Source organism: Piliocolobus tephrosceles, chromosome 2 (genome assembly GCF_002776525.5).
Source record: "Piliocolobus tephrosceles isolate RC106 chromosome 2, ASM277652v3, whole genome shotgun sequence".
NCBI lineage: Eukaryota > Metazoa > Chordata > Mammalia > Primates > Cercopithecidae > Piliocolobus > Piliocolobus tephrosceles.
In genome coordinates, this window is record NC_045435.1 from 176,125,585 (window position 1) to 176,150,322 (window position 24,738).

The 24,738-nt window shown below is 34.5% G+C and overlaps 1 protein-coding gene and 1 pseudogene across 1 annotated transcript in view; one reads left to right on the forward strand and one right to left on the reverse strand.

The window, feature by feature from the left end:
* The window catches only part of RSRC1 (arginine and serine rich coiled-coil 1), a 411,876-nt gene that overhangs the window by 234,509 nt on the left and 152,629 nt on the right, over positions 1–24,738 (reverse strand). The gene's annotated exons all lie outside the window — the stretch shown is intronic.
* LOC111550105 lies at positions 11,722–12,343 on the forward strand (annotated as a pseudogene).

The following is a 24,738-nucleotide window of genomic DNA, read 5'->3' on the forward strand; positions in this document are numbered from 1 at the left end:
AATTGCCTTGAAATCCATTTCAACTGTAATACCCATAAATGAAAGTCAGTCTCATTTTCAAATATCAAATCTTGGATGGATGGATGGATGGATGGATGGATGGATGGACAAATAGATAAATTTTGGCTAGCATCCAACAGAACACTACAGATATCCTGATATAAGCACATTCTTATGTTCTATTTGCAAGAAGGTACAGTGTGTTGGAAAAAGCAAGGAAAAATAATTTCTATTTTTGTATTTTAACCCAATTTTAAAAAATGCTTAATGTCAGTACTCTGATCCACAAAGATCTTCCTGAAATTCTCAGTTTCTGCTTCGCAGGTTTGGTTAGAATTAAATTCTAACTTTTCTCTTGAAGTGAGCACTTTTCTCTTGATTGGTGAACACCTTGCAAATTAGCGGCTCTAAATGAATATTCTTATGTTACTATGGTTCAGAATGATGATTTTCAGATGTTTACATTTTACAAGTAGTTTTTGATCTGACTGATTATTATTGGTAATAAAAAAAGCTCTAGAAACTATAAATCATTTGCACAGGTAAGTCTACCATAGTAACAAAATTTAAGTGTTTCGTTTTCTTTTTAAGATCCTTTAGTTTTATAGACAAATGTTAGTGAGCATCCACTATGTCAGGACAAGTTTAAATTAAATATGTTAAACAGCCAAGGACTTATGATATACACTTGGCTTAATGGAAAGCTGAACACTTAAGCTGGTATGGATTAGTTTTGCCACTTAAAACCAATCAAATAAACAGAGTTCATAGAAAGGGTCTACAGGGGAAAGAGAAGAGATTTCAATATTTCTGAAGTCATGCTCTAGATAACAGTTGTAAACAAAGGAAAACAAAAATTTGTCATCAGTAGAGCTGATGTAAAAGAACCAATAAAAGAGATCTTTTAGACACAAGATAAATTATAGCAGAAACAGACTTGAAATGTCAAGGTGAAGGAAGTACAACAGAAACGTTATTTCCTAAGCTCCCTTAGCTCCACCATAAATTCTGAGGGGATAATAAAAACAATAACAACATAAACATCATCAACAGAAAAAAAGCAAGAAGAAATATGGCATCTATGCCTCAGATGCTAAAAACTGTGTTGTCAAACCAAGGCTAGTACAGTCAGTCCTCCCTATCTGTGAATCCACAACAATGAAGTCAACCAACCGCAGATCAAAAATATTCGGGGGGGGGGGGGGGGGGACGTGTATCTGTACTGAACATGCGCAGATTTTTATTCTTGACGTTATTCCCTAAACAATACAGTATAACAACCACTCACATAACATTTAAGTTGTACTAGGTATTATAAGTAATCTAGATATAAAACATAAATTATAGACAAATACTATGCCATTTCATTGCAGGGACTTAATAATCCATAGACTTTGGTATGTGCAGTAGGCCCTGGAATCAATATCCCACAGATACTGAGAGAAGATGGTATATAAAATAGTTAGCGTCCAATCCAGGCAGTGAAAGGGCATGTGATACATGCTATCTATCTCGTATTTCTCACATGCAGGACAAACACTTATCATCAACGACAACTCTCTTTCCAACTGAGGCCAGGCGCAACTCAACACATTTTACTAAGGAGTCAAGGCCAGTTGTCTGGAGTTAGCAGGTGAGACGCAAGCTATTCACCATCACCCCCCACTTCAACCCATGCTCTTGACCTTGTTCAAGGAAAGTTCATAAAAAGGAAAAATGACCAGATGTGTTAGAGTGGTTGGAAAAGATTTCAAAGAGAAGGGTAATTTTAGCTAGATCCTGAAAGATTCATTGTATTTGGGTAGACTGAGTACATAGAAGAGCGGAGGCAGGAAGAGTGAGCTCAAAGGTCCAGCGTGACCTGGCAGAGTTCAAGTATGGAGAATGATCTGCCCAGAGAAGATGTATTAAAAGGTCATACAACTTTAATTAATTAAAAATAATTTTTATAATGTAAGTTTTTAGGTCCATCACATACAGTTGTGCATGTTGTTCATTATGAAAAAACAAAAAAATCAAGGGGGCAAGTGGAAGCTAAAAGCTATATGCCCTGGCCAAACAGTATATCCTGGTATGCATCCACAGGAAAAAGACATCTTGTATAATATGCACAAAGGTGCCACATGGGCTACAAGTGACCCAGCAAATAATAAATGCTTATTGTAGAAAAATTCAAACTCACATCTGGTTCTAATGAAGAAAAAATAAGTTACCTGAAATCCTACTAGCCAAAGATAATAGCTTCAATATGTCCTTGTTTTTTCCTCCAGACATTCTTATGAATACGCACAAATACAATTATTTTTCTTACAAAAATGGGACCATGGTTGATTTGTTATATAGCTTAAATGTATTCACTACTTTATATTGTAAATAGCTTCTGGGTGTCAATAATATACTTGCATATAATATTTTAATGTTTGCATACTATTCTGCATACAGATGTACAATAAGTTAACTTACCCCTTATTTTCAGACATTTATCCTTATAAATAAAACTGGAGTTTTATTTATAAAACTGATTATCCTTATAAATAAAACTGGAGTATAAGAAAAGAATAATCTTTAGATTTAAAAATCATTGATGATTTTATACAATGTTTATTTCACTTGCAGAACTGGGGTTAAATAATTTTTATAAGGGGAAATAAACCTAGTATACTTCATCTCCACTATTTAATCATAAATAAATTCATGCATTCTAGTACTTCAATATAAGTACAAATATTTAAATATCAATTAAATTTACATTATAAATAATCTAAATTTAAATGTAATTTTAAAATACAATTTCTACTTCCAAAAATTCTGCTATAAAATTATGTCCCAATAGTTTCATAAAAGCAATATATTCCCATATGCAACACAGTCAACAATCCCAAATAGAAGGTAATAAATATATCCTATTATGTCTTTAGCTGTTAAAACTGAGGGAAAAGGCTAGGCACAGTGGCTCATGCCTGTAATCCCAGCACTTTGGGAGGTTGAGACGGGTGGATCATGAGGTCAGGAGATGGAAATCATCTTGGTTAACACAGTGAAACCGCGTATCAACTAAAAATACAGAAAATTAGCTGGGTGTGGTGGCATATGCCTGTAGTCCCAGCTACTTGGGGCGCTGAGGCAGGAGAATCGCTTGAACCCAGGAGGCAGAGGCTGCAGTGAGCTGAGATCGTGACACTGCACTCCAGCCTGGGTGACAGAGTGAGACTCCATTTGGGCGGAGAAAAAAAAATTGAGGGAAAAGTGCAACATGTGGATATTTTTCCTGAAAACAGCAAAGTCTGAATAACTCAGAAATTGATTATCCAAGTCTTCAATTATTAAAGTCTTCTGATGATTTTCTCTTCCTTCTGTTGTTGTTCTGTTTAACTTCTGTTCTCCTATTTAACTCAACAGGAAACTGAAAACTAAGGTATAATTTTAATCAAGTAAGCATTTAATAGTGCTGGGAAATAATAATGAAGTCTTTCCTTGTTTAATGAATCAAACTCCTCAGCCTACAATTTAAGATTCTTGCTCAAGTCAAATGATTTGCAATTTCCTAAAGACCTCTTTGCACTTCCCGGCACTTAAATTTTCATAGTATTTGTCTAAGTGAACTGACCTTCTCAGAGATTCCACCTGTGAGGAAATACTGAACAGAGTTTGTCAGGCGCTGTACCAAGCGCTTTACATAATCCGCTCACTTAACACTTAAGATTTTATCATAAAGAGATGTAATTATTATACCTATTTCATAGATGAGATAAATGAGGCTCAAAGAGATTAAGTAGATCACACTATACCACTCAGCTAGAAACTTGAATTCAATTCCCAAACTTTAGTCAAGGGAGAATTTATTAATGTCAACTCTAAAAATAACCTCAAGAATAAAACAAGATTTTACAATATTCCTTTACTCCTTAATTGGAAACATGATTAGGAAGGAGGCAGCAAAGTGGTGAGGATTCAAGTAACAATAAACACTAACCCTGATTGATAGGCTACTATATGCCAGGCGCTGAACCTGGTCATTTACACTTACATTCTCATTAAATTCTTACAATATTCACAAAACACATACTGTATAAATAGCTAACACATTTATATAGTTAGGAAACTTTTATAGTATACAGTAAAGATCCATAAAATAAAAGGAAATGCCATTTTTCACCTAGCAAACAAGCAAAGGTGAAAACAAATGATAATGTTTCCACTGTTGACAAAGGTGCTGAGAATCAGGTATCCTCATGCACTGCCAGTGGAAGCAGAAAATAACCAGGTTTTCTGGAGGGCAATTGGGAGAATGTATCAACATTCTCAATAATACACATAAAGCCTTTGCCTCACAGTCTACTTCTCTAAGTTTATCCCAATGATACATTCACAAAATATTAATCACGCCATTGTATTTAATACAAAAAAACCCTAAGAACTAAATGCCCAATAGTGGCAAACTGTCAAATAAAATATAATAACCACACAACAGAAAACGGTATCACCATTAAAAATTGTGACGTAGTTATATATTTTCACAAAATGGTCTTGTGCTATAGTAAGTTTTTTTTTTTTTTTTTTTTTTTTTATAAAGCATGTTACAAAATGTAAGAGGGAATGTTTTATACATCCATGTGTACAGTGTGGTACATGTGTGTTTATCTAAAAAGATATAAACCAAAAAGTAAACAGTATTTGACAGTGGAATTATGAGTGCTTCTTTTGTTCATTCTAATTGTTTGTATGTATTCTAAAGTGTCTTCCATGAAAAAAATATTAGTCCAATTTTTAAAATATTTTTAAAAAAATCCTCACAGCAGTTTTATTGAGTAGTGTATTATTCTGGGTCTACATTCAGCTCACATTTTTCCTGTTATCGATAATCATAAATTATTTATGTACATACCTTTTACCTCTAGTGTTCACTTTGAAAACCTTGTCTACATTTTTGTTCACCCTTATACCATCTACATAATTTAATACAAATAGAATCTTTCTAATTTTGGTATGTGATTATCTAAGCTACAGATTAATTCAATTTAGAGATGGAGAATGTGAAATAGAGATAATGAACACAGTTATGTTCGCAATGCACGAGACAAACAGAAATGGTGAACTCCTCAATAATGTATCCCCACTTTGTCTATGTAGTTTTGGCTCCTATCACTAATCACCAAAAGTCCTCCAATACCTTCTCCCTAACATCAATGTCTTCATATCCCAAGTCTACGTCATTGCCCTCTTTATAATCTACCTTACCTGGCTAACAATTTTCTGCCAATATGTAACTCTTCTTAAACCAGTTCATTATCACCTCCATAATTTTGCTCATCCATTGATCTACCTAAAACAATATTCTCTTCCTGTTAAAATCTACAAATTCTTATATTTATTGTACAAGAACCAATTAAACTCCCACCATGACTATGTTCATAATAATTTCTTAATCTCTAAACTTACAGTCCTTCCTGATATTTAATGGGTAAGCGGTAGGATCTTTGCAAATGTCCCAAGTTGAAAATGCAATAATGCATGTAAAGTGCTCAGCATACTGCATTTAGCAAATATTACTAATTATTGTCAACATCATCATTACTACACAGACCTTTGATGAGGACTGTCCAATACGTTAACATGAGAAGAAAACAAAACCACTGTGAGATACAGTGCTGAGCAGGTAGCAGGCTTTATTCATTGGCTAAGTTACATCACTCCTTCACAGCATCCTTTCATAACACAGACTTTAAGTCATGCCACACAAAAATTACAAATTGTCACAAACAACAGGCCACATCACTTCGACTAGACAGAATATTAAATCTGTGGATATCAAGGTCAAATGCACTGCCCTTATAGAAAACTCCCAATAGTCTGGCACTTAATTATCACTAATTATTTTATGTGGCTTCTATGTATATATCCATTTCCCAAGTTAATTATTTGCTTAGGTAAACCTGCTTTGTTACCACATGAAGCTCTTTGATAAGCATAGACAGGGCCGGGGATGGGGAGGTGGGTATGGCTGAGTCATTGGCTGCATCTCCCTCCAGAAAACTGCAAAGCACTGGCTGTGTGCCATGTATGTATAGCAGTATGAGGAGGGCAGCTTTCTTCCATGAGGCCTGCCAGGCAAAACCCTGTAATTGCCAATGGTTATGTCTGATTGGTCACACACAGAATTTTGGTCTGGAACCAGTTTCCTCAGTTACCATGTTACTCATAGGCTTCCCTTCAGTTCGAGTTTTTGAAAGAGAGAACTATACACATACTCTATCTCCCCTTTCCTACTTCCCACCACATCCAACAATTACTCTTAGCTAAAGTCATCAGTGTTTCCCCCATGTTACCAAATCCAAAGTCTACTTTATCATCTTTCTCTTTATACAATTCTTAGAACCATCTGATACTGTCTAACATTCATATTCATGTTGATAAGCCCATGCTGAACTCATGTTCAATACTTCACAGCCTTTCCTCATTTGCCTTTTATAATATTACATCATTCAGGTTTTCTACATTTTCTCAAAAAAATGGCTCTTCAATTCTCTTGTAATTTCATGTTCTTCTCTCTAGCCACCAAAGGTAAGAGCTCCCCAAGGATCAGTTCTGGGCCCTGGTCTTGTGCTATACTTTCTTCCTAACCCATCTCACCCTCACACACAGCATTAACAGCAACCTATATGTACATGTGGGAAAAATGCATATCATTCATAAGCTCCAGATTCATTTATCCTGTTGTCTATTTGACATCTCTATTTGGGTATCTAAAAAAACAAAAACAAAAACAAACAAACAAAAAAGCTTATGCTCAATAGATCCAAAACTAAATTCTTGAGTTCCTCCTTCAAAACTGATCCTTTTCAGTATTTCCTATTTCAGAAAAGGATTATATCATTCATCCTTTTGCTCAAGCCAAAAACCTGGGAATCAACCATTTCACTTTCTTCTCTTTCCCCCTACAAATACAATCTATCAGTTAGGCCTATTGATTCTACCTCTTAAGTAATCACAAAAACTGTCTTCATCCTAATTCAATTGCCATGACCTCCAACCTAGTCTTTCTTAATTCTATCATAGCTATTTTCCCCACTTCCACTGTTGTTTCACTCTCACCCACCTATCCCAAAACAGCCAGTCTAATCTTTTAAAAATGAATCACTTCAGGCCAAGTGCAGTGGCTCACGCCTGTAATCCCAGCACTTTGGGAGGCCAAGGTGGGTGGACTGCCTGAGCTCAGGAGTTCACAACCAGCCCGGGCAAAAGGGTGAAACCCTGGCTCTGCTAAAATACAAAAAATTGGCAGGGCATGGTGGCATGTACCTGTAGCCCCAGCTACTCAGGAGGCTGAGGCAGAATTGCTTGAATCTGGGATGCAGAGGTTGCAGTGAGCCGAGATCATGCCACTGCACTCCAGCCTGGGCAACAGAGCAAGATTCCGTCCCCCGCAAAAAAAAGAATCACTTCATTCTCGAGCTCAAAACCCTTCAATTCCTTTTCACCAGAGCCATCATGATTTGCCCCCCACCACACACACACATAAACATTATTTATTCATTCAACAACTATTACTGAGCCCTCTCTCTGGGCCAGATTCTGTGATAGGTATTATGGATACAATTATCAACAACACAGACTAGGTCATGTGGAGCTTAAAGACAGGTATCAAAACCATCGCACAAATATATAATTAGTACCTAATCATTAGTTACTAATAGTTTAATTAATTAATAAACATGTGATATGAAAAATATTTCAGAAGTTAATACAGGGACCTATCAGATAGAATGAAAGGAAAATAAGAACTGGTTTAGAAGGTCAAGGAATTCTTCCCTCATTTTATTCCACTGTTATGCTTGCTCACTACAGCCTTCTTCCTGGGTGTATTTGTTATGCTTTTTAAGCTACCCAGAATCTGAATACCATTCCTAATTTGGTGAGCTTTGAATCCAAAGTATTCCAAATATAGGATGACATGAATTATACTAGGAAATTTGAATAGTTAATTAAAGACAAGAATAAAAAGATTATGCTAGGTGATAGTGGCAATAGAGCTAAGTCCAGTGGCAGCAATGTCAGAGGCGGTGGTGGTGGCAGTACCTGCATACTACCTATGCTGATACCATGGTATACACAGGCAGTAACACCAGCTGATCAGTCTTCTTTTCCTGTCAATTTTCACAATCTGGTTTTCCAGAGTTCCCACTGATTACAATAAGCTACGAAATAGTTCCACATAATCTATGTTTATTTATTTACTTGCAATCTTTCCTAATAGAATCTAAGCTCAATGAGCACAAGTTACATCTAGGAAGGAGGAAATGGCATGGGGGAAATCCTAGAGGCTTGAAATACCACTGCATATAAGAAAGACTTTTGTTTTTTTCCAGTTCACATAAAGTGACAGTACAAATGAAGATTCTTCTAGGAATTACTTCCTCATAATAAATGGTTTTATATCTGCCTGCATAAAATAAAATAAAAAAACCTATATTCAATTCATGGATAGTTTTCACCAAATTTTTATTAGTAATACTTAAAGGCCAATGGAGAATTTAAAAGTACGCCAGCTTATTCTATTAAGCTGAAAGTACAAATCAGGTATCAGCAAACTATGGCCTATAGGCCAAATCCAGCCTGTTTCCTGTTTTTGCACAGCACATGAATTAAATCGTTTTTACATTCTTAAATGTCTGGGAAAAAAATCAAAATAATAATATTTTGTGATACATGAAAATTACTGAAATTGATATTTTAGTGTCAATATATAAAGTTTTGTTGGGACACAGCCACACTCATTCTTTTATGTATTTCTATGGCTGCTTTAATGTTATTAACAATAGCTAAGGAGTTGCAACAGAAATCATGCATGGCACTCTCATTAGTCTGCACTGCTGCTCAGGGCACAAAAAAAATCACAGTAACAGCATAACTAAACGGAGTTTCAAGGGCCTTACGAATTGCTGTGATGTGACATTTAATTTTTAATACCAGTGTATAACAATCATACCAAAATGAGAAAAGAACAGAAAAGGAGGCTTCAAATGTCCTTTTTAAGGCACAGTGAAGTATGGATTATTTTATCAAATTAAATGGCAATTCATTGTGCTTATTATACAAAGGCACTACAGCTGTCCTGGAAAAATAGCATATATGTTGATTTTTTAAAATAGTATATACTTGACTGAACACTCTTTACAGTATTTCCAACTCACAGGAAAGAAACAGTCCAAAAAAATAGAATATTTAAAATGGAATATCTCATCACAGCAGAATTTCTTCACAAAAATAAAAAAAATAAAAATGAGTTTCTGAGTGGTGCATTTGTCAACCAATCAGTGAAAGCCATTTACCAAAGATGACTTAATTAGTGTTCTACTGCAGCCAAAGAAATGTGTCCAGAGAAAATAAACTTGCTTAAAACTATTAGACTTTCAGCAAGAACAGTTGTTCAAACTGTTGAAGACACAGGGAATATCATCAATATGTCCAATTAAGAGGTAAGGCAAATGAGTTCAAGTGGTTTTGCTTGGCTCTTTGTGAGTCAACAGACGTCAGAGATACTGCTCAGTTGTTTATTTCAGGAGTCAATGGTGAATGTGGAATGACTTAAGAATTAGCCTCCATGAAAATTACGCATAGAACATGAGAATATTTTCAACAAAACTGAGAAAACACTCATTCAGTACAAACTGATGTGGAATCTGCTAAGATGTGTTACATATCATGGTAGTTAACAACAGAGAGCCGAAAGAGGCTTAGTTGGGCAAATCTACAAAGCTTGTGAAAATGTAAGTCTGTGAAAATTTAAAGCCTACAGTTATTCACTGTATTATTCATCAACAAATACTTTGTAAAAATATCTGAATGCAAAATGTGGTATTCAACCAGAAGTGTCAACAATGAACCTCACTCGCTCTTGTGGACTTGTCCACTGTTGGTTGTATGATTTTTTTGACAGATACAGACGCTGAATATCCTGATTACTCCAACACATGGCAGCAGTTTGATGTCTTAACAGTGGTAGAGTCTAATTGTGATGTTTCACATAAGGGATCAATACTGAAATTTTCTGACTGAGAAGAACCCCCTCAACCACTTTTATCCTAAACCACTTTTAGCTTCAGCAGCAGACATAAAAAAATGCATTTTGTACACATGTACCCTAGAACATAAAGTATAATAAAGAAAAGAAAAGAAAAATGTTCCTTAGCTGGGCACAGGGGGTCATGCCTATAATCCCAACTACTAGGTGGAGGCTGAGTGAGAGGATTGCTTCAGTCCAAGAGTTCCAAAGGCTGCAGTGAGCCATGATCCTGCCACAGCACATAAGCCTGGCCACAGAGTGAGACCCTGTCTCTAAAACAAAAAAATAAATAAATAAAAATAAATTTTAATGAGCTCAACCTAAAATTACAAGGCAAAATGGTGCCTATATGCAAAATTCATACCACAGTAAAGCCATTTCAGTAACAACTGATGTTGCTTGAATCACAAAGTAATGTCAAACTGCTTTATATACTTCCCATGCTGTCAAAATTAAAAGAAGATATTCATTCCGACACACATTTCAAGGAGTATGTTTTTTGACCTCACATTACAGTTCCAGCAGTATTCTTCTGCCCTTAATGCAAGTGCAAAGAAAATGTCCATATTCACAAATCCACTTAACTACACAACTGAGGAGCTTCTACTTCAATTGGAAGTGATTAATCTGCAATATAATAACTAAAAGACAAAAATCAAGAAAAGAATCTAACGGAATTTTATAAATGCCTTTCAAGCAATGAACATGATCACAGATTGCAACCAAATTTGGCAATACCTATCTGTGTGAAGACATTTTCAAAGATGAAATGTTTAAAATCTCATTACAGATTAGCATTAAAAGATAAATGTTTGTAATCAATTCTGATAACAAGGAACATTAATTTAGAACTCTAATCAAGTAAAGTGCTAACTCCCCAAAAGGAATTCCATTTTAAAATTTATGCATTTTAATTACAAAAAATTGTGCTAAATAATTATTATTACACTTTGAATTTTGTCCAAAAACTGTGGACATTCATTTTCTCTCATTATTGATTTATGTTTACAGGATACCTTCCATTTTGCCTCTTAGCCCACAAAGCCTAAATATATATATACTGTTTAGCCCTTTGCTGAAAAGTTTGCTGATACCTGGTCTGAGTCATTTAAATTCTAATTGTGTTCAAATTATATATCCATATGAGGTTATTTTGACTTTAGGAAATGGGGGGATAGGAAGCCAGAGGCAAAAAGAGATGAGTTGTTTTCTTCTCATTTTGATATTTGCATGACAATCAATAAGATAAATATTGATAGCATTTCAAAATCTAAATGACAGATATAAGTTAATAAATAACATGCAACACAATACAAAGGGGAGCTAAATCTAAAAGTTGAGAACATCATCAACTTCTTCCATCTGCTTTTAGTCTGCTATCAAAAAAGGTAATATTGTATTAATTTTAGGTAATAAAAATACTGGTCAAAAAACTAAGGAAAATGATTATTTAAAAAAAGAAATAAACTAAAGTATAGGACCAATAAGAAAAATAATAAAGGAGACAAATTTTGTCTTCCACAGCATCAAATCAACTCTTTACAAACTGAGAGTTTGAGAAAAGAGTGGTAACATGAAAAAAGATAAATGTTAATTATTCTATCTAAAGGCTAACCTTGGTGCCTTTCTGTCTGGCGGCAGCCATCAAGCAAGCCAAGATGGGTTCATACAAGTACATCCAGGAGCTATCGAGAAAGCAGTCTGATGTCATCATGTGCTTTCTTCTGAGGATCCACTGCTGGCAGTACCACCAGCTCTCTGCTCTCCACAGGGGTCCCGGCGCCATCCAGCCTGATAAATTACACAGACTGGGCTACAAGGCCAAGAAAGGTTACGTTATATATAGGATTCGTATTCGCCGTGGTGGCTGAAAACGCCCAGTTCCTAAGGGTGCAACATATGGCAAGCCTGTCCATCATGGTGTTAATCAGCTGAAGTTTGCTCACAGCTTCAGTACGTTGCAGAGGAGTGAGCTGGACGCCACTATGGGGCTCTTAAGATTCCTGAATTCTTATTGGATTGGTGAAGATTCCACATAGAGATTTTTTGAGGTTATCCTCATTGATCCATTCCATAAAACTATCAGAAGAAATCCTGACACCCATGGATCACCGAAACAGTCCACAAGCACAGGGAGATGTGTGGGCTGACATCATCTTCAGGCCAAAAGGGCCATGGCCTTTGAAAGAGCCATAAGTTCCACCACACGATTGGTGGTTCTCACCAGGCAGCTTGGAGAACGCGCAACATTCTCCAGCTCCACTGTTACCACTAATATAAGTAAAGTCTGTAAAATTCATACCTAATAAACCATTTAGGGCAGTCATGTCTGCTTACGGGTGTTATTTGTCTGTTACAACTAGTCTGCAGATTATTTCATGAATGTCAAATTAAGAAAGTTAAAGTGCAATAATGTTGAAGACAATAAGTGATGTTGTATCTTGTTTCCAGTAAGATAAACATTTTTGTCTTTGCTTTATCTTATTAGGGAGTTATATGTCAGTGAATAAAACATACTGTGTAGTATGATAGGTTTAAAATAAATTCTTTAAAAGAAGAGTACTGAAACTAGCCCTGTAGATTTGTCTGGTGCATGTGATAAAACCTGCAGCTTTATTGGGGTGATGGCAATGTTCTGCTGGTTTACTTTCAAGTGGCTGGGTTTTTCAGTTTGGCAGATACAGACTTTTTAAATTGGGCTTTGCTTTAAAAATTGTAGGGTGGGAGGAGGACATCTTAACTATGTCATGATTATATTTAGAAAATTACGGGGACAAATCTGGGTTAGCTGAGGAAAACTACCTCAGTCTCCACAGTACCATTTTAAGTTCACATAAAAGTGAAAGCTCCTGGTTCAGTGCATGGCTTCATGGCATTCAATGGTTAGTGGCAGTGGTATTAACACTAGTATGTTTTGAAACTGAAGGTTAGATAAAATTATCAGCCTTAAGGTTGGCAAGCCAGAAATCAATATGCTAGGGTGGGAAGCTAGTGAGCCAGTGGCCATTAGATAAATACCTTTAAAGTGTGAGCTTAGACGTCAACCTTAAAATACGTAACCATAACACTAATTTGTGATCATTATGAAACCCTTCAGTCACATTCAGGGGAAAGTAGTTGGCTATAAGTATCTCATTCTTATTCAGTCTTAAAAACATCTTGGTTACCCACTGTGTCTACTCCCATAGGCTACAGAAAGAGTCATACAAGTGCATGGTTTCCAACCGTATGTGTTTTCTGCAGTTATTTCTCTTTGTTCCTGGCCAAACTACCCTAAAAATCCTTACATTCCACAAAGTTGGGCCATCACTTACGCATCCACTTTCAGTGAAAGTATACCACCACTTCCATCATGTCTTCCAGGAGACTAGGCTATTGCTTTCCAGGGTGAATTTGAGTGTAAAGGAAATGTAGACAAGGAATTGTCGAATTCTAAATTCTGACTTTGCTGACTTAATTTAAATGCTTGCTTCTCTGAACCAATTTTCTCCTATCATCTCTAGGGGTTTCAAAAGGCTTAGTTAATTGATTTCGAGGAAGTACTCATAGCAAGTTCATAAAAGTTCTTGAGAGCTAAATTTCTTCTCAAAAATAGAAAAGATCTTAAGTCATACATTTTGATTGTGTAGAGGTTGTCCAACTAAAGGAATAAATGTCAATTAAACTAAAAAAAAAAAAAAAAAAGACTAACGGCAAAATCAGAAAGAAACATTCCAGTACAGTGGATAAAAATGACTTTTTCTTCATTAATTAAAGATATTTTAGCATAATGTTGAATAATCAGTTTTACAGGCATCAAATTTTTATAGAACAGGTTATATGAAATCCCAAACATATTCTCAACACCTCAGCATACCCCTAAAATTCACTGTTCTAAACGTTAAAAACACTGTTTAAATCTCATTCATTAAACGGATACTCTTTATCTATTAAAGAATACATAAACAGAAGTCTTAAAATACATAAACAATGCCAAATAGCTTCAGTTTGCAAATCTGCAACACTGAGGAAGCACTCTGAATGTTTCAATTTTAAGTTATTTTATAGGGTCATTACCATGTTTATGATAAAATTTTTAACACTTAAATCTGCATAGTGTTACACTATAAAAACAACTATACATTTCACAAAGCTTAATACAGTTAGCAAACATGACTCAAGCAACTACCATGAGAAAGAGAGAGCCTGAGAGAGTGAGAGTAAGAGTGAGAGAAAGACAGAGGGAGAGAGAATGAATGGAATCCAAAGATTGAATATTAAGAAATGTCCCTGTTTGCTTCTCAACTGATTCTACATATTTTCCCTCCAAGGTTATTATCATGTTTTAACTCAAAGAAAGTAGACTTAGGGTAATACTTATTTAGTATGGTGATGCTTATCAGACCTTAGAAGTACACCGACATTTTTATAAAGGTTCTCAATATATCTTATCAATATAATACATGTTTTGAACGGCTAGACTTCGTATTACAGGAAATAGGCCTCATTGCTAATATTCATACTGAAAAGCCATTGTGGTAGAAGGGGGGATAATTTATCCATGAGTTGCGTATTTTATTAAGATTTATACAACATAAGAAAATATGACTGCTTACAAAGAAAAAAGAAAATAGACTTTCAGAACCTTACATTTTGAATCCATAATAACAATTAAAAGATATTTAGCTTATCTCCACAAGAAGATGAATCTGTATGTATATACATATGTGTGAAGACCTTTATGAATGGAAAATGTGTATGATTTAGACTAGGGCTAGGTATGTTTACTACCTTGAACATTTAATACTAAATGGAACATACAAGTTTTAACTCTATTAATCCTCCAATAATAAAAACTATCTGAACTAATAAAACAAAGTTCCAGGTTTATAAGTTATACATTAACAATGCATTGAAATTGCCATACATCACTGAGATGATTCCTGAATATAAACAGAAGCATTAAGACAGAGGAGATTAAAACCTGCATATTAATTTCCACTAATATCAGAAGATAAAAACACAGAAACAGGTTCTTTTTTTTAACCTCTCAAAAGCTAGTACTCATGGTTATATAAGACAATGTCTTTATTCTCATATATACCAGTTTTTAGTAAAGGGGAACAATGTTTCCAATATATTCTCCTTTAGTTCAGAAAAAACACATTTATAAACAGTTAGAGGAGGAGGAGGAGGAAGGGATAATAAAATAAATGGGTAGAAAATGTAAACAACTGATAAATCTATGTAAAGGGTATATGGGAGTTTCTTGTACTATTCTTCAAACATCTCCAGAGTTTGAATTTACGTCAATAGTTATCAAGGGAAATAAAAGCTATTAAATTTAGCCAAAAGTTTCAGTTTTTACTAACTACAATATTCTGTTTGCAACTATTTTCTATTTCTTGAAAGCCCATATAATCTTCCTTTTTACCCAATTACTACTATACTTAAATTAATCAAATTTAATTCTGGAAAAAACAATATCAGTCTTAAAAAATTTTTTGAAAAACGTAAGATTAAAAAGTTCTACACAAAGAATAAACTCCAAAAGAAAAGATGCAAATAAAATGACTATAATAATCTTTTGTTTTTTATTTGCAAGTATAAATCGGAAGAAAAACAAAAGCCTGGAACATAGCATCTGTCATATCAGAATATAAAAAGATGATCCTGGCACAAAATGAAAAAGCTCTAATTCATTTGCAAATCAAGCCTGCCGGTTCCATTTCAAGCTGGCGGTAACTGTCAAGAGTTAACAAGATAATCACTTTCAATCCTGCCTTCAATGGTACATTACACTGTTATTCCATTCAATAAGGCCGTTCTTTGGGGCACTAGATGAATGGTTTTCATTTCTAACTCACACAAAAAGTTGTGCGGGGAAAAAATCCACGGGGCTTAAGAAAGAAATCCCTTTATGGGCATTTATCTGCCGGTACTTGCTTTTAGGCAAAATGAGATATTTTGAAACATCAGTGTCCATTCACTTCCTCTATTCCTTGAGGCCCTTAATCCGTTGGAAAAAAAAATTGGCACATGAGAAAAGTGCAAAAGCAATTTCATTTTTAAAATTATCAATGCACATTAAACAAAAATTATTTAAATGATTCTATGCAAATACAAGGCTATTATACTCAAAAGACTAATATTAACCAATCTCCTCCTTATGGTAACTCATGTAACTTTCTTAGATTACTCACCTATATTCTGGGTGAAATGCAGGTGCTTAAAATTTCATATTTAATTCTTGCTGTGTTCATAATGACTTGTACACCTCAAAAGGTTAAAATACCTTTCCAAATTATTCCTAGTTCAATGAAAATGAATTTTAGATAGATGTTATCTTTATAATGCATTTATCAAAAAGCATTATAAAAGTTTTTACTATTTCATGATGTAACTTAATTTCACAAACAAATGCAGGTAAGATAGCTATATAATTATTTTTGCAAAAATATTGAAACTATATATTAAAAAAACAGATACATTTTTGCTTCATACAAAAAAAAATATAGAGTGCAAAGACTTATATGCATCTACCAGTAACAGACAATTAGGCCATCTTTAAACTATAGTCTATGAGAGTAAAAGAATATTAAAATCTCTACTCTGACTGCTCATGCAGGCTTATATCCATCAAATCCATCTGACATCAGTGTAAATTTATAAGAACCATCTGTGTATGAATCACGACTTATTATTCAAGTCTATTTAACAATAGTAACAATTAATCATTCCCCACCTACTCCCTCAATTCAGGAAATAATATTGCTATATATTGCCTATGTAAATCATAATCTCCAGCCAAGACTTTTAATCCTTTTATAATCCCTTATTAGAGGAAAATGTGGATTTTTAAAACTCATAGTACAAATGTCCTACGAAGGACTTAAAGTCCTTCTAAAATCTTTACTTCAAAAAAATTAGTGTATTTTGTATCCAAAGGCTTTAAGAAGTTAGAACATTCATGTTTATGACTACAAAGGCTACGCACTTAAATTTTAAAATTCAGATGATTTCATGAATTCAATATGACATGGGGATAATCCTTTTATAAAAGGGAGAAGTCTTTCTGAAGCAGCCTAAGTTCACCCAATTCTTTCAAGTTCCAGTATGACTAATCATTTATCCTCCAAAAGGTAAAAATTATCCCTATTCTTAAAATAAATTGTAAAAAGAGAAAAAAATGTATGGGAAAATAGTTCAGAAAGTTTAACATTATCAGATAGACTTGATCACTAATATTTAAATTTTAGATTAATAATCTAAACTTTGTCATTGTGAATAAATTATAATGAATCTGTATATTTTAAAGTCCTTATAAAATTTAAGCTATAGCAGAAAACCAGGAAACTTAAAACATAAATGCCTATGCTTAAATCTATTATATTTTTTAAAAAGCTTGCATGATATTATAAAATGACAATAATGTTAAGAAAGCCTTACTATTGCAAATTTTAAACCCTTGGTACCAAACATGTTAACACACCAAGTAAACAGTGAGTATTATGGTATGATCAATAAATTACGATTGAAATACACGACTACAATGTGTAAAACCAATCTGTGACATTACAAATTCCTAAAGAACCCTACAAACACAAAGCTACTGGCAGAGCACAATTCCATTAGAGCTTAGTATTGTGAATCAGTCCCCATACAGGGTGGGGACACTAAAGTCACCCTATCATTAGGGTACCCTATCCTTTCGTTGGGTTCCAAGATCATGGTTTACTCAGGAAGTAGAAATGTTTGATTTTTCAGCTTCAAGCTGCCCTGCTGCAGACTCTTTCCATTATTAGATCCCTGGGGTTAGCTTTAAACAAACACAGCAGCAAAAGCAGCAGGGAGTATGATGGATCTATACATCATCCATTGGAACAGCAATGAAGAGTGCTGGAGGAACAGCACGAGCCTTGGACAAAAGCTTTACCGAGAGTCACAAGTGGGTTCCAACAAGCAACCTGGTGTCTTGAATTATGTATGCAGTTGCTCCTATCTGTTACTCACACTGATACCAGGAAACAAAATCTTCTGTCTACAGAAATACAGCTTCTAACTTACAGGGATATCTACTAACATAGTAAATATTTGCTTTCAATTTCTTCAGTTAAAAGAAGTTCTTCATAAATTACATTAGAAGCCAAGAAATGTTTTCTTGTTGTTCTTGTTCTGGTATCTTCAAGATATCAAAAGAAACAAAAAAGCGGAATAACTCTTTAAGAAAGGTAAAATAAGAAATCTGTTTTCTGGGCCAGGTGCCTATAATCCTAGCACTCTGAGAGGCCAAGGCAGGTGGATCATGAGGTCAAGAGATCAAGACCATCCTGGCCAACATGGTGAAACCGCGTCTCTACTAAAAATACAAAAATTAGCTGGGTGTGATGGCACATGCCTGTAGTCCCAGTTACTTGGGAGGCTGAGGCAGGAGAATCGCTTGAACCCGGAAGGCAGAGGTTGCAGTGAGCCGAGATTGCGTCACTGCACTTCAGTCTGGTGACAGAGCGAGACTCTGACTCAAGAAAAAAAGAAAAAGAAATCTGTTTTCTGAAAATACTAAAAGCATGGTAGTGGGGAAAATAAACTTCATTATCAAATGAGTAAGGTAGAAGGGAGATAAACTTAATTAGCATGTAGGAATGAAATATTTCAAAGGCTTTCAAAATTTGAGAATACAATAAAACTTCATGAAGATTCTCATATATTATACACCATAAACTAACATTAGTTACATTAACTTACCACAAAAATTTAAATGAAGCAAACGAATGAAATAATTTTGTAAATATCATTTAGACACCTACTTGGATATTTTAAACATATCTGAAATGAATGCCCATATTCATAAAGAGGTCCTAAAAACCAAAGTAGTATTTTAAAAGGTGAACAACGTAACAATTAAAACTGGAAATTAACTGTCAATTCAGCGAGAAAAAAAATCAAATGATCTATTACTCTATAAAAAGTTTCTCAACCTCAATGATAACATATGAGAAACAAAAATCAAAACAATATCCTTTATTTGCTGCCTACTCAAGCAGCAAAACTTTAAGGTTATAATCTTTTTCAAATTGGTTGTGGGGAGATGACAGTCTCATATAATTGTGTATTTTCAGTGAAAGATAAATACCTCAAATAATATATTATTGATATTTAAAATAACAAAGTCTACTATTAACAAAAATGTTCAAGAATTTCATGCATTTATAAATGATCTGCAATAGAGACATAAATTTAAGCTTTAGTATAAAAATTATCTCAAGTCACAGTATCTTTAAAGGTTTTGTTTTAATGTAACTTAAAATTAAAATTAAGACTAATAGTGAAGGAGTGGCAGAACAAAACTGCTGATAGAAAACAATCATAATAACTAAGTAACATAGTAAAACAATGTATTTATGGACACCAAACAGAATCCAAAAAGCCACCACAAATAGTCTAATCACAAAAATCTCACTTGGAAGTGAAGAGTTACTGTTATATTTATTGTTTTATTCTTTTCTGGTGTTGGGGCACTCCTATGGCTATGGCTGCAGAAACACAACAGTAGAAAACCCCAGCCTTTGGGCTCAAGGTTCCAGAATCAGAATTCAGGGCTAAAAGAACACAAAAAATGTAAAATGGAAATGCAGACAGGAAGAGAACCACAGAAAGAGTATGATCCAAATCTGAATACAAATATGTCAAAACCCCTGACTAACAGCTAAATTACACATACTTGGGGGAAATTTTCAGGGAATCCAGCAAAAAAGTAGCCAGAGATTAGAGAGAAATATACCTTTGATTTTTTTTAAATTAAGTGTATTAACCAAATATGTACATCTCTGGTGGTAGAAAGGTGAAGAAGAATGAACTTGAAGTATCTGAGGACACATTGTAAACTGATAGAGCAGCTGAAAATGAAGCAGTCAACCACAGCAGCAAAATACACAGAGTAAGCTCTACCTCCACTTAAATTCTTAGCTGACAATAAAATTACATAGAAACAGGAAAGACTATGCCACACGGCCAGTCTAAAAATATAACAATGGGAAGCCCTAATGGTGCAGAAATATTAGATAGTACCTATAGTTAGAAAAGGACCTTTATAGTTTCCGGTTAGAAAAGTACAAAAATTAAACAATAATCCCAAAGAGAACACAGCTGAATCCAGAGTGGCTTTTTTTTTTAAGTCCCCCCCCACCCACCACCAAAAAAAAGAAATAAACAGTATAAGAAAAGAGTAAATTAAAACTATTAGTGAACCAGATATTAGTTTTATCATATAAGTATTTATTGGCAGCTATTATAAATTGTTTAAATATTGAAGGAAAAATAGTGTCAATGAATGGATGGGAAATCTCATCAGAGATATGGAAACTATACTTTTTCAAAAAGAAAATTCTAAAGGTAAAAACAAAATATTAAAAAAAATTCATGAAATGGGCTCAAGAAAGAAAATAGAAAAAAAAATCTCGTAAAGAAAGACCACCATAAGTTACTCAATTTGGAGCACAAGAAAAAAAATTTTTAAAAATGAAGAGGACCTCATGAGATCTGTAGGACAATAGCAAGTGGTCCAACATATGTGTAAGGTCCACCAAGAGAAAAAGAACAAATGAACAAACAGAATATCTAAAGAAATAATAGCATAAAATTCCCAAATTTGGGGAAAAACATTTATTTACACAGACAAAAAGCTCACTGGAAAGTGAGCTTTTCAGTTTGGCTACACATGAACAAAAATCACTCTCACACATGACAGTCAAACTTCTGAAAGCCAAAGATAAAAAAGAAACCTGGAAAGAGGCCAGAGAACAAAGATGCAGTATATACTGGAACAATTATAAGATTACAGCTAACTTTTCGTCAGAAACTATGAAAGCCAGAAGACACTGGAACAACTAATTCAAAGTGATGAGCAAAGAAAAAATTGTCAATCAAGAATACATACATATTTGAGTGACAGCAAAATCTATCACTCAAAACTGAAGGTGAAATAGGCTGGGCATGGTGTCTCATGTCTGTAATCCCAGTACTTTGGGAGGCCAAGGCAGATGGATCACTTGAGCTCAGGAGTTTGAGATCAGCCTGAGCAACATAGCAAAATCCTGTCTCTACAAAAAATACAAAAATTAGCCGGGCACAGTGGTGTGTTCCTGTAGTCTCAGCTACTCAGGAGGCTGAGGCAGGAGAATCGCTTGAGCCCAGGAGGCGGAGGCTACAGAAAGCTGAGATCATACCACTGCACTCCAGCCTGGGCAACAGGAGTGAAACCCTGTATCAAAAAGGGGGGAAAAAAGAAGGTGATATAAAGACACTTTTGCTTAGGATAAATATAATGGGATAAGTTAAAGTAGAATGGAATAAACTAAAGATGCATTTTAACAGATTAAGCTTAAGTTGTAATTTGTAGAGGAACAACTAAAAATAAAACAAGGTGATACAACTTTAAAATCAATAAAGAAATTAAAACATAATGTTAAAAAGTATAAACTACATCCAACAACTGCCAAGAAACTCACTCTTTTCAAGTATCAAAGGTAGAGCACTAAAAGAAATCAATATATTTCAAAAGACTGTCTTACAAAGCATACTTTGAGAATACAACAGAATGGAATTAAAATTCATCGACAATAAAACATCTACATAGGCTCAAAATATATAACAATTAAAAGTAGTGCTTACAGAAAATTTATAGCCTTACATGTTTTTACTGGACAAAGAGATCCACATTAATAATCAACTTTCCTCTTTAAGTAGCTATAAAAGATCAAAGTAAATCTAAAGTGAGGAGAGAGTAAGAGAAAAAATTAAAGAGAAAAAATGATGAAAAAGAAAACAAATAGACTACAGAGAAACAATAAGATTCTGTGTTTTTCCAAGAACAAACACTATTAATTTTGATAAATCACCTTTAAAAATCAACTGCTTCATAGCATAATAATCATACTGTACTATACTGTTGGTATGGATGAAATAACAGATACATAGATAAATAAAACAGAATGCAAAGACCAGAAAAGGACTCATATATATAGGAAATTTACTTTTGCTAAATTATCAAGGCATCAATGGGAATTCAATCAAAATGGCAGTGTTTTAAAGGTGGCACTGAAATAAATGGCCCTACCTCACATCATAAGTCAAAATGATCATAGACATAAATGTAGAAACTAAGCCTATAAAGCTACTAGAAGAAAATCTTTGTGACCTTGAGGTAGACAAGGTTTTTAGCAAACATCAAGAATGAAAAAAGCCAATAAGCTGCAATTTATCAAAAGTAATAGCTTTTTAAATTGTTAGCTTGCAAGTAGGGGAACAAATGTAACACCTTTTGTTCCTCAAAAAGCATAGTTAAGATTGGAGTAAATATTTTTTTTTTTTTTTTCTTTCAGACAAGAGTTCCACTGTTGTCACCCAGGCTGGAGAGCAATGGCATGATCTTGGCTCACTGCAACCTCTGCCTCCCAGTTTCAAGCAATTCTCCTGTCTCAGCTTTCCGAGCAGCTGGGATTACAGGTGCCCGCCACCTGGCCCAGCTAATTTTTGTATTTGCAGTAGAGACAGAGGTTCACCATCTTGGCCAGTTTGGTCTCAAACTCCTGACCTCGGGTGATCCACCCACCTCGGCCTCCCAAAGTGCTAGGATTACAGGCAAGAGCCACTGTACCCGGCCTGGAGTAAAATTTTAAATGGGCAAAATATTTGGTTCAACATAAGTAAACAGAACACATTTACACTCCTGCCTGGAACAACCAAAACCAGCAACAATAAGAAAAAAATTCCAAAATGTATTTTTTTAAAGTTGTACAAGATTCTGGAAATTAGGCAACAAAAAATAGTAACTACTGAGAGTTAAGAAAGAGATGTATGAAGGCCTATAACTACAGGTCCCAGTGCAAAAAAGGAGAACTCAAGTAGAGCTTGGCAAACTCCTTGATTTGCAGAGTCAGCGCTGGCAGTCCAGGGAGACCAAGGCAGTTAGAGTTCACAAGACAGAGTATGGCAGATGAGACAGCAACACAGAGACAGATCAGGGAAATTTTCAAATAGTCAGCAAAGTACTAATTAGTGCATGCCTATAAAGGCAAAAGAAAACACAGTTTCAAAGAACTGGAGATCACTGCCTGGTGGTCATACTAAGTGAGAAATAGTGCCCATTCCAACAAGCCAGGCAGGAAAAACTCATAACTCATAAGGCATAGGTTAAAAAGCCCAGGACGTTCATGCCTCAGTTGTGGGGAACAGTTAGCACTACATTGAGCACCACTCCACACCCACCAAACAAATCAAGACTTAAGGGCACAAAACTGTTTCCAAGGAACTTAGCTGCATCTCAGAACAAAGTTTAATAATGTTCACAGGACTGAAAAACTATCCAGACAAATCCAGTGGAGTGGTTGGAGATTTCCAATATTCTCTCAATATTTGATAGAACAAGTGAATAGATAATCAGAAAGGACACGGTAGACATGAACTTCACCATCAACCTATCTGACCCATTTGACACTTAGGGAACAGTCCACATAAGAACAGCAGAATACAAAACTTACTCAAACCATTCATCAAAATAGAGCTATTCTAAGTCATAAAAGAAGTCTAAATGCATTTAAAGGATTCAAGTTATACAAAGTACGCTTTTGGGCACAATGAAAGCAAATTAGAAATAGGTTACAAAAAGATATCTAGAAACTCTCCCAAAATTTGGAAACTATATGCCATGCTTCTAAATAACCCATGGAGAAATAACAAATCAAAGGAAAAATAGACATTATTTAAATTGAATGAAACAAAAACATAACACACCAGAATTTGTGGGATGCTGCTAAAGAAATAGTACTAAACGCCTACATGAGAAAAGCTGAAAGGTTGCAAATCAAAGTTTTCAGCTTATACCTTAAGAAACTAGGAGAATTAAACCCAAACTAAGCAGTAAAAAGAAAAATAAAACAGTTCAAAGTGGAAAGCAATGAAATAGAATACAGAAACATTACAGAGAAAAATCTATGGAAACAAAAGCTGGTTCTTTAAGCACATCAATGAAACTGACAAATTTCTAGCCAAACTAACGAGTAAAAAGCAGTAACAACAAATTATTAATATAAGAAATAAAAGAGGTGACATAAGTATAGACTCTACAGACACTAAAAGCATAAAAAGAGAACATCCTAAATAGCTTTATGTTTATAAATTCAACACCTTAGGTAACATGAACCAACTCCTGGAAAGACACAAACTATCAAAACTCACTCAAGAAGAAATTTTGTAAGCAATTTGATAAGACACTGAGTAGCAACTAATCTACTGAAGGAAGTGGATCTGTAGCTAAAAACCTTTCCACAGAGAAAATTCCAGGCCCAAATGACTTCATGCCTAAGTTTTACCAAACATTTAATAATCAAATGATACAAATTCTCTACACACTCTTCCAAAAAACTGAAAAAGAAATATTTCCCAACTCATTCTTTGAGCCAGCATTACCCTGTCACCAAACACAAAGGAATTATAAGAAAATAAGACTGCAAAACAATGTTCTTCATAAAAACAGAAGGAAAAATTATAAACACAATATTAGCAAATCAAATGCAACAATATACAAAGAGAATGATATATCATGACCAAGTAGAGTTTTATACTAGAAATATAATGGTGCTTCACATTCAAAACTCAATCAGTGTAGGTCCCCATATTAACAATCTAAAAATAAAAGC